This window comes from Gymnodraco acuticeps, unplaced genomic scaffold (assembly GCF_902827175.1).
Source record: "Gymnodraco acuticeps unplaced genomic scaffold, fGymAcu1.1, whole genome shotgun sequence".
NCBI lineage: Eukaryota > Metazoa > Chordata > Actinopteri > Perciformes > Bathydraconidae > Gymnodraco > Gymnodraco acuticeps.
In genome coordinates, this window is record NW_022992232.1 from 2,180,192 (window position 1) to 2,192,096 (window position 11,905).

The following is an 11,905-nucleotide window of genomic DNA, read 5'->3' on the forward strand; positions in this document are numbered from 1 at the left end:
AAGAAGTCTACCTGGTTTGCGTTTTTGTAAGGCTCCAAGCATCCACGGCAGGTGTCAATGGTGTACATGACGTTGAAATCCTGCTTGTATGAAGCAGAGAACAAACTCCATGTAGCAACACCTGTGTAAAACAAGCATTTCAATAGAGCCATTAAAATATGCATAGACACCACAGCTGTCGTATACTGCTGCACCTTCACTGAATCACTTACTCTCAAAGCCAGCGAAAGTGGGCCCCTCTTCTGAAAGACACAGTGGACATTGTGTCTCTGAAGGTGGTACACACTAGAGTGAGTGATGAGTACGCTTTGTCACCTTCCTGGAGAACCACTTCCATCAGAAGGTCCGAGAGAAGACAGTTTGGCAGCTGTGAAGATTGGTCAGACTAGATCAAACATATTTAACAACAACATTGACTAGACTGTTGCCAGCACAATCGAAATACCAAGATTCTTTGGGCTTCAGGTAGCAAAAAGACACATTTTTAATATTAATGTTGAATATCACACACATTTTTCTTATGTTTTGTTATTCTTCTCCTTGAGGTAAAAAACAGCTATCAATAAAGTTAAAAAAAAGCAGTGGAGACATAATAGTTGGAATTCTGCCGTGATCACAGGCGTTTTTTAAACAAAAAACAGTTACTGCTTCACTGAAAAGAATTATTCACCTCCAATATGAAGCACATGTCGGGACTTTTGAAACTGGACCTTTGAAGGAAAATATAGGTGTGGGTCATGTGATTGTTTAATTACATGTGTATACAATTATCAATATGTATGCATGTGTTAAATAATCTGGATCTGTCCGTGGCTATAAAAATCACATAATATCAGGAGAAAATGTAAATCGTGTCAAAGAAACTGTTGTCTATAAAGTAACATTTAAAATGTATGATTTACCCCTTCAATCTGGCTACCGTTCCATGAGCATAATGCACCACCATTTCCGGATCTGTGCTATGTCCCGCTAAAAGAAAATGTAACAATAATAAAGTTGAAAATGAATGGAACCTCATCATTTGTCTACTCAATGTTAGCCCCCTCTTCCCCTGAAATACTAACTCAGAGGATAAATACTGACCTCGGTAAACCAAAGTAGAGCATCTGTGCTGAAGTGAGTGCATACTGTGAAAGGATAAAGATCTGTTAAGTTATGAGTTCAAAAACTAACAAAACCCCTTAAAAAAAAGTGTCAAGGGAGGAATTTACCATCAGTATGAAGACACCACAGTCATTGCCCGTGGTTTGTGAGGCTAACCCTGTAAGAATTTGGAATATAACAGTGATGTTCATGGTCAAATGGAAAATAAAGACATGTGAAAGCAGGTGTATGAGATGGTGGAGAAATGTACCTTGACGTCTTGCCGAACTTTACTGTCCACTGACCTGGAGCAATGCGGTGCGCTAGGTCACTGTCAAAGAAATGATAAGACATGGGAATTGATTTGTGAAGGAACGCTATACTCAATATAATTCATGTTTTTGGATTTCCTTACATTGAACTATTGCATGCCTTAAAAGAGGAAAGTTATGAAAGCCACTGAACGGGGCAAAATAAAACAAACAAAAATACGTTACCAGCCGCTGAACAAAGCTGAACTTGAAACAACCTTTGAACAAGGCTTATAACAAAATGAATATTATAATTCATAGCATCCTGTTGCAGACTCTTTTTCTTTTGGTTCCACTAAGGACACTCCAGACTTTGTGGAAATGGAGATATATTATAAATGAATTTGATCAGATTCAGACCCCTGGTCTACAAGATGGTTACTGCAGTATTAGAATACATAAACTATTTAGAACTCCCATACAAGCCACAGAACGGTGAGGGGGTAATCATGTTACAAAAACCTAAATATGTCCTTGTAGGAATTGTCCCCAAAGCCATCTGGCTTAAGAGGGTCGAGCAAATATAACTCTCTCTTTTGCTGGCTTGATCACCTGTCAACCATTGACAAAATAGCTGAAATTAGACATAATCAAACACCAGAAGAAAACCACAGCACAACTTATGTTCCTTTTGTACATGCTGGTGAGATCATTTGGAACAGACTCACGCCAAAGCAAATAGTGATCTGCCCTTTTCCTTGCCTGCCGACTCCAGGCAGGGATGAAAACCATGTCCTTGGTGGCCAATTGGTCAGCCTAGTATTTTAAACAAGGGATTTTAAGGTTGCTGTATATCAATTCAAGAACATAGGTCTCAAGCAACAGGAACTACTGGAAAACTGGCCAACACGTCAGCTGTTTTGGACTTCCAGGTAGGAACCACATACATAATCCACGATGTATATATCTTTGCCCTATATGATAGTTTTTCAAAAAAATGAAATCTTCATAGAAGTATGTTCACAACAAGAGACAACCACACTTCAGAGATTGGAGTTTCACCACTAAACAGCTATTAGAAAATAGGTGTTATTCAAAAGAAAAAAGCAGGGCCAATGATGTCTGTTGTGAAAACCGTACATGTCTTGGGTGGCTTCTTGTACCATCTTCAGGCACGTGTTTCCAATCTGAAACAGTAACAACAGTCAGTTACCTGTGCCATTATTTGAGACAAGATGAAGTTGGGAGGAAGCTCAAGTATACCTACATTTGACTCCATGCACTGAGGAAGACCCAGGCTCCAAAAGTCCTCTCTGGTCAGGCACCACATCACCCTCCTTCAAATGACTCTGCCTCCAGGCCTATTGTGGTCTAGCACATAGCTGAGCTGCAAATAACAGATTGCAAAACATACTTCAAGCCAATAGAAAACATAGAAAATTAAAATCAAACAATGCACCTCCATCACTGTGCATGAAGTAAACATAATCTACCAGCTGTCTTGAATCGGATGTAGATCCTTTGCGTATTTCGCACCAGAGAGGGCATACTGGTGGTCAGCAACTGACCCCTCGAATCCAAACTTCGGTTCAGCTGTTATTAGATAGACACAAAATAAACAGTATTATGAAGTACCACAATGAGTATACCTAAAATGTGTCCTTGTATTGATAATCCAAAATACCCTCTCAACATAGGCCTGATTAAAGGGCTTCAGCTGAGACACATTCACACTCTGTCTCAGCTGAGCTCCTGTTGAGCTCAACAGGGTGCCACACCACCTTGTTGGTGATGAGGAAAACCACATACGGGCCAAACCAGTTGCCACTCCAGTTTTCCACCTTTTCGGCCCTCCTTCCTCTTATCGCTCTTAGGACCTCATCTCCAACGTTAATCAGGAAAGATTTCACATTCTTTCCCTTGCGTTTTTCAAAAGAGATTTTCTGTCTCTGTTGTGCTATTTGGATGTTCTGGTAAATCTGAGAAAGATATGTAACAGTTATCATTTACAGTCCTTAACAACGGCTTGCATTTTTTAGGAGTTATTATGTTTTAAATATTGCCATTTTATTCTCACCTTCGAGTGCCAAATCTGCAATGGTTGCAGCCTTTGCCTCAAGCTGCTGTTCTGCCTCATCAGCAGGCACCAAAACAGAGGTATCATCCCTGTCATTGACTTGTAGCATTTATAACACCCGGGAACGCGAGGGTGCCTCCCAAACTGGGCAAAATAGGGCGTTGCACTTGGTTGACCTCTGAAAGCATAAAATTCCTTTTAGTATCTCTGTTGAGTATTGTTTCCATCCTGCATTTGTTACAACATTGTACCTGCTTTGAGGTGTTAATGCTCGCCACAATGCCCCCTCAGATGTAAATCCCAGTCATTCTGTCCTCTCCACAGTACTTTGCAAGTGCTTTTTTTATGTTTGGTTTGTACGCTCATCTTGGCCATTGCACTGGGGATGGTCCGCTGAATTGATGCAGTGTTTACACCCAGTGCATCAAAAACACCACGGTTGACCTGCAGATGGTTTAGTGTACACCGATTACCAAATTACCCTGAAAAATCGTATTACATTGTTAACACATAACAACTTACACTGTATTAGATAGATTATTGTACCTCCATTGACAAATTCCCGTCCTTGGGTCGGTAATGATCTTCTCGACAAGACCGAATCGAGAAGAATATTTACAATCTTTTTTGAGACCTCAACAGCTGTTTTGTGGTTAGAGCGTTTTGTGCTACCACCCACTTCGTGAACAGATCAGTTGCTGTTAGAATGTATCTGCAATATAAAATGCAGAATGTTGTAAATACATACAGAATCACTGTCTAAATGATTTCCTTTCTTTTTGAAACCAGATTCTTCACGTTTAGAACCTTAAAGGAGGTTTACACATGCTTCAGCCCATCATGATAGTACCTTTTGCCCTTAGCAGTGGACGGGAAGGGGCCAATGAGATCCACACCAAGGACAGTCCATGCCTCGGGAACATGAATGCGGATGCAGTACGGGTGCAACCGTTTTAATGACCTCGTGTTGCTGGCAGCGGGGACACTCATCAACCTTAGCAAATATCATTACATTTTCAATCAGCAACACAAAAAACTTTAGGTATATAAAATGATAGAACAGAGAAAACTTTCAGAGGAGACAGAATTAAACCTGTTAAAGTCTGAAATATGTTTTCTCTGCTCTGATGGAGCTCAAACTGTCTCACTCTGTTTCAATGTACACATACAACACATTTCTGTAGATCAATAATCAGTCAGTCAGTCAAAAACTCCCACCATTTCTTCACGTCCTCCCGCATAGTGGACCAGTGGTACGTTGCCAAACCTTCTCGGTGGTGCGCCTTCTCCCTGCATGACCTCCGGAACCCAGGTTATCATGGCACTCCTTCAGGACATTGATAATTTGGTCCTTGGTGCACACAACCATCCTCTCATTGTCCTTGTATGTGTAGTACAAATCTCCAGCTGGCACAACAGGAAAAACAAAACAATCATTTAGACATGTGTAGAGATGACATTATGACTAAAAGCTGTTCAAGAAATCCAGTGGCAAATGTGGTTTAGACGTAACAAACTACAGTAATGTAAAGTGTGTTATAAAAGAAAAAGGAGAAACAAGCTGTGCGAGTCCTTGCGATTTACTGAAAAATGTTGGAATTGCAATATGATAAACCATTAGAGGTATGATCACTTTTGCACCAAAAACACCATTAGATAAATAGATAGATAGATATATACTTTATTGATCCCTATAAGTAAAGGGATGTGATGATGTCACATGTACAGGGGGTTTATACCTCATAATAAAAACGTATGTTCGCTGACTTAACCATGGTCTATTCTGTTACTTACCTTTGTATCAGGTATTGTTTGGATGCCCTCCGAATTAACGCCTTCCTTTTATCATGCTTCAGCGGCGATGGTGAGATTGTGGTAACCACCATGAGCACGTACTGCTTATATCAGCATAAAGCTCTCCATTTCTGTCATGAAAGTTAAAATGGTCGCGGTAATTATGGGGGAAGCGGAGGGATCTAGATCGTTCACACCATAACAAGCTGTACCGAGTTCCTCCGGCTGGCAGTTCCGCAGACGGCCGGTGTGTGGCAGCATAGCGCTGGGAGCAGAGGGAGGTGAGTATATGACGGATATGACGGATGACGGATGCGACGGAAATACACCCGAACATATCTGGTAGGCCGAACATATCTGGTACTGACAACGGCCATGATTGGGGCAACTGCGGGACGAATAAAGCAGACTCTTCACGCTAACGAAGGATCACTTCTTCTTCAGGGCAGGGTAGGCTACGCAGTGCGCAGGCTACTGCAGCTGCTGCCTCTCTGTTGGACTCCGGTACAGCACATTACTCACAAGACGTTTTCAAATAAAAATTGCTTTATGTGAAACATTCGGGGCTTCTCAGCAAACATCCGGGGCTTGAGCCCAAGCAGCCACTGTTCATTAATATCTGATTTGTAAAACATAGACAGAAAGGTATATCCGTCATTTCATGGTAAGCTATTGAAATTCGGAATCCATAGATGTCTCCCATCACCCGAAACCCCGACTATTCTCTCAACTCAGTATTTACATTCTTTAACGCAAAGAAAATCAGTAATATCAGCCAAATTAGTATTGATACTGCAAGGATACGTATTGTGTAAAGAGAAATTGAATATGTTGTTTAATTGCTGATATATTTATGATCCACGTCACATATTCAGTTTCGGCGGCATTTCTTCCAGTTTGTCCAAAGGTCTTCTCATCAGGGCTCTATAAATAGAGAACTACGGAAGATGTGTAATATTTAATGCAGCCGAATCACCGAGCTTCAACGATAGTTGAGGATTATGGGTAGTTCTATGTTTTTATCAAAACCTTTGAAAAAGAAATGTGTCTCTCAGAATTGAAAGGGAAAAACCTATGGGAAAAACACAAAAGCAGTGTACACAATTTAAACCAATTAATGTTGTGTAATTAACAAGGATAAACTGATGTTTTTTAGTGGATGAGTACTGCAGATATAGCTTTAACATAATTTGACAGTGAGGGGAATACGGTTTTATTATGAAAACTTAGAGACCGGAAATACTGTTTTCACCCCGTGAGGGTTGACGCTAACTTTACATGGACGCTGCCGTTACACGTTCTCCTGGCGAGACCTCAAATCATCTTCGTAATATCTATCAAACTATAGATCCTACACATCCACTGGACATGGATTCTAAAAGTACAATATACACTTCTCGCTAGAAATCTAATCAAAAAGCATTTTAATGGCCAAACTATCCTACAATTTAGGATTTTCGAGAGACTGCTATTTGTGAATATACGTCCCTCCGGAGCGTTTGCAGTCAACAGGAGCACAGGGTCGAAAACTTTAAAACGTGATTATATGTCGTAATATGGGCTTGAACAATCGACCTATTTGGTCGTATGAGTTGGAGGACTTGTTATTTTTATTAGATCTCTCTTCTCATTTTATTTGCCTTTTATCTGCACCATCCATTTGCAGTAGCAATGTACATGTACCCACTGTGGGATGAATAAAGGATTTATGATTCTGATTAAGCCTTTCATAATGTGCTTCCATTTCATGAAAGTTATTATCACATCTCATGTCTTTATTGGTTCCAAAAATGTTAACAAGAGTGCACAACCAAAGGGTGACGTCATAGCAACTATGTCTCAATGTATGGAAAAGCAATACGTTTAGAGCGAGGCAAAAAAAATTGGTTGGTTAAGTAATTGTAACTGTTCCATACAAAACAACCACTTACACGATTCTATGGTAAAGACAATTGATTTAAATATAATAAGAGGGTGAATATATTAAGATACTGATGTTGATACAGTATGTTGTCTTTACATGTAAATGAATGAATCTATATGAGACACAAGTTTGTGGATTACAATGAAGGGGGCCCTAAATGTGTAGGACTGGCCCTGCTCCTTACTTTTAGGCTTTTTGATTTTAACAAGCAGTAACCACATTTTTTAATGTAAACAACTTTTTTTTAAAAGAAGACAATTCTATCAGGCAGCAAAGAGACTAACAAACTGACAGTCCAGATCATTACTGTCTCTTCTCCACCCAGTGTCCATCTCATCTTTTTTTTCCAGTTTTGTTCTGTTTCTCACGGGTGAATTGGAGAAACATTGCTTCAGGGCCAACGAGGCCAACAACAACTTGGAGTGTAGCAATATCAAGGGTCTGCGATTTGATTTGGATTGTGAGGCAATGAGGCACAACGATCATATTTACTCTGCAGGCTGTGCAGGGAGGAAAAGGGAGGATTTTAATCAAATCAACTGCAACTGTTTTTTTATAGCCACTAGTCAGAAAAGAACAAATATTAAGAGAGATGGAAAAAACGAGTTATAGTATGGTATTTCAATATTGTACTCTACATAATACTGCCACTGATCTACCTGCATGAATATAATATAAGGCAGAAAATGAGTGACATATCGCAAGATGCAGTCAACTCTGTAACAGTTGATCGTGGACTGTAAATGAAAAACAATCCCTTGCCAATCAAAATGACATTTCAACATGTCAAACTTCAAAATTCAATCAGACTATATGTCAGGAAAAGTGATGTTTCACACTAGCAACAAAATGGGAACCGTTTATTTGTATCTGCCTTTAACAGGTTTATTCCTTTGAGATGGGGGGAAGTTGATTGTTGTGGGAACTGTGAAACTGAATGTGGCCCTGTTTCCCATTTTAGTTTTTTGCTTACCACATGTTTGTTGTCAAGGACAAGAACACAAGTAAACACACAACAACTCACCGAGTACATGATTCACAGATGTAAGCTGCTGTTTCAATCCAATTCAAAATACTTTATTCATGCCTCAAGGGGGAAATTGCAGCAAGCAATTCGGTATTAAGAAAAGATGTGATGATATAACAAGTACTTGCTAGACCCTCCAGAAAAACGCGTAATCATCGTAATTACCGCATAATCAGCAAAATGGCGCAGATTTTTAAAAGGCTGCATATTTATCAAAAGGCCGCATAATCCCCAAATCGAATCCATCTCATGTACCGACAAACATTTCTGCTAAAGACCGGGCAAAGCAGTAGCCTACCCCAATGTCTTGCACGAAAGTGGGGGGAAAACTATTCTGCACCCCGTGCAACTGTGTGTTGGAGCATAAGAGAAACATTCGACGGTGACGACCCACTCTGATTCATTTAAAACATTCGAAAAATGCTTTTCTGCTTGCTGCGGACAAGAAGCCAAACAACTCACGTTCAACCGAGGCATCAACCTCCAAAACCCTTTCGAGGGCTACAAGAAACCGAGGTGAGTAGCCTACAAGATTGAAGCTGGTCAGATAAACGAATAGTAAATGAAAACAGAATGAGGCGGTAGAAGTGTGTGTGGTGTGTGTGATGTGTGTGAAGAAAAGAGAGAGAGAGAGAGAGGAGAGAGAGAGAGAGAGAGAGGAGGAGAGAGAGTAGGAGATGGAGAGAGAGAGACGGAGAGGGAGAGAGAGAGAGAGAGAGAGAGAGAGAGAGAGAATGAATAGTAAAGGGGTTTAACGTTAGTGGCAGGTTGTGTGTGAGAGAGAATAAATAAATAAGACAGCCCAATATTTATTTTTTCCACATATTTCGCAACTTTCCGCAATTTCACCGCATAAAATCACATAAAACCCTGCATGTTTGATCGCATAATCAAGGATTTTTGCCCGCGTTTTTCTGGAGGGTCTAACTTGCTACTGCAGTACATTCAACACAGCCTCGACGGCATCAATAGTAGTTATTCCTCTTCCTTCCTCCTCATTTTATGTAAAGCGTAGTTTCGTAAGAAGTTAGCGGTAACACTATTCTCATCTATGAGAAACAAATGGATACAGTCCTCAGAAATAAAAAATGTCCGCTTCATATTTATATCTTACTTTGGCATACATAATATAATATTATATAATATAACTAGACCAGCCCATGTTTTATGCTGGTATTGGAATACCCGGGAAGACGCCGACAACAAAATAGCTAGTCGGTTATGCATCAACTATTTTTCCGTTAAGGCAAAAATCAAGTCAAGCTACTTTGTAAACGTCTTAGTGCAATTGAAAAAGTTGTATCAAATTTAGCTTTTTCCAAACTGTGCGTTAAAACATTTTTGGAACCAGAGATACTGTTATTCCCTGACTAGACCTTAAATATTTTTAGTAGGTTTGGAATAACTGCTTTCTATGCAGGAGCCAGCAAAACAGAGTTGTGGTCCATGGTGAGGCCCTGTAGGGGGAAAGAAAACTGTAACATAATCTACTCTTGCGGGTTGACATTGACCTGTAGTGCATCCACTTTATTTCAAAATGAGCGTACATTTCCACAGACACCAGGTGGAAGTTGTTCCCTTGTTGTGGTGTTTTCCAGTAGCTTTCTCAGACCGCTTTTCACCCCCTTCTTCCTTTTAGTTTGCTTGTTTGTGTTTACTGTGCTCAGCATATTTCCTCAAGGTGTCTCTGGGTGTATATATTCCTGTCTGTATAGGTTTTTCTCCAGCTATGATGTGTTTCAAACCCTTGTTTGATATCAGTTCCTTATTTTGACAGTTGGCTATTTTTCCATGCAAACAAAATGTGGAGTGTGAACAATCAGTGCTTTGATACAAAGTTTGTCTTATATCAAACTACTTAGGACCAGCTAACCCTAACCCCAAACCTTTAACTTTCAGGAGTGAAGCTGTATATCTTCCTATTCCTGAAAAGTTTGGTAAGGACACAATGTTTTACAAGGACCTGAATTCTCATAGTGGGGTTTCAGCAAATATACTTTAAATAATATTACATGACATTAAACGTGCTACTCCGTCTGTCCTCGGAAAAGTGGGACGGTTTCCATTTTTCTAAATCCTTTAAAGCTCAGAGTCTCTTACAACCACAGATTCTGAGCTTTACATAATGTTGCAGATGTGGTTCTTGTGCTTGTTACTGCCGATAAACAAGTACAACTTCTGCAGCAGAAAAACCTGGAGATTTGTTCCCTTAGGCAGATGTGTCATGTTTGATCTGGTGGAGGAAGGAGACTGTCAATCACACAAACCTTTACTTAACCTTTATGCTACTGTGTGTTCTAAAACATGAACATCCAATGATGAAGTAACAAAGTTGTGTTGGAATAACTTTATGTTCATACATTGATTACCATTTTATGTGCAAATCAAGGTGCCTTTGCTACTTATTTGAGGTTTATTCCCCATATCCAGTTAGAATGGCATGATAAGTCCACGCGAACAAAACTCATTTATTTCAGTTGTTGCATAAAAATACCTCAAAGAAACATTTACAAATCACTTTGAAGACCACAGATCCATCAAATATAAACATAGATGCTATAATGAATAATGAAGCGCATGAAAGGCAACCCGACAAAGACAACATCTATATTTATTGTGAACCTTATGAGAACAGAGAAATGTAGTTTCCTTCAAAAAAGGGATTTTTGTCTCAAACTATATCAATAAGTCTCCATCAATGGTCCACCCTCACCAGTATGTAGAGTAAGCTTATATCTATTCATACTGTATCTATGAGAGTGTAGTCAGAAATATTCTCGTCACTTCTGATCTATCCAAGGTGCTTATCGGGCCGTAAAAATGACCTGTGCGCGGAAAAGCAGATTTTAGCCTGGATATCAGCTGGCTACTATAACCTTTAAAATATAGCACCTCACGCCCATGGGTACAATTGTCAACTGCCAATGCTGCATTCAAAGCTTTTTAAGTCTTCATAGGGAAAAAAATGGATGCCACGAAGTGTGTTTCCTATATTGCTCAGATCATTTAAACTGTTGATAGCTGTTTCTGTGTTGTTACTGTAGGGGCAGTTACTTTAATTCTCTCAGTCAGGAACACATCTTTCTTTCCAATCATTCCTACTCAAAATTAATTCAGTATAAATGCAATGTTAACAAATGTGAAATGACCAACAGTTATAAAAAATGAAATGTTTTCTTCCTTGGCTTACCTACACCCTCCCTCAAAGTTTCTGGAAAATGTGGTCTTTTACCTAGAATCCTGGCAAATTCAAACCAATAAAACATAACCTCCTTGGCGAGATAGTGAAACAACACCATTACAAGGGACCAGAGTCCAAATCTTAATGTTCGTTTTATGTGCACCCAACTTCCTAATAAAGTTTGTGTCCGCCTTCACATGGTAGTAGAGTATTTTTAATGTCCGTATATGGATTTCTTCCAGGTCAGAGCACGAAGAAATACTTTGGAGTTCCTAATTCTTGCTCAAGGGAACTCAAGGGATCGTGGATACAGCAGGTGTTATAACCACCGCTTTCCAGCTACAAGCCCACAGCTGAAACTCACCTGTCTCGGGGGAAAACAATCTTCAAGCCAAATTGCATCACCGGGCGCGGTTTAGATGCAAATCAGGAGATGTATCATTAAAGACCCAAGAGGTTATCATGTATTTTGTTATAAAACCTAGTGTACTTGACTTGCACATGCAGAAACCCCTCTGACTAAAAGCTTTCCTGTGTTGCTCTGCCGCAGTAAAAGTTTTTGTAGCAA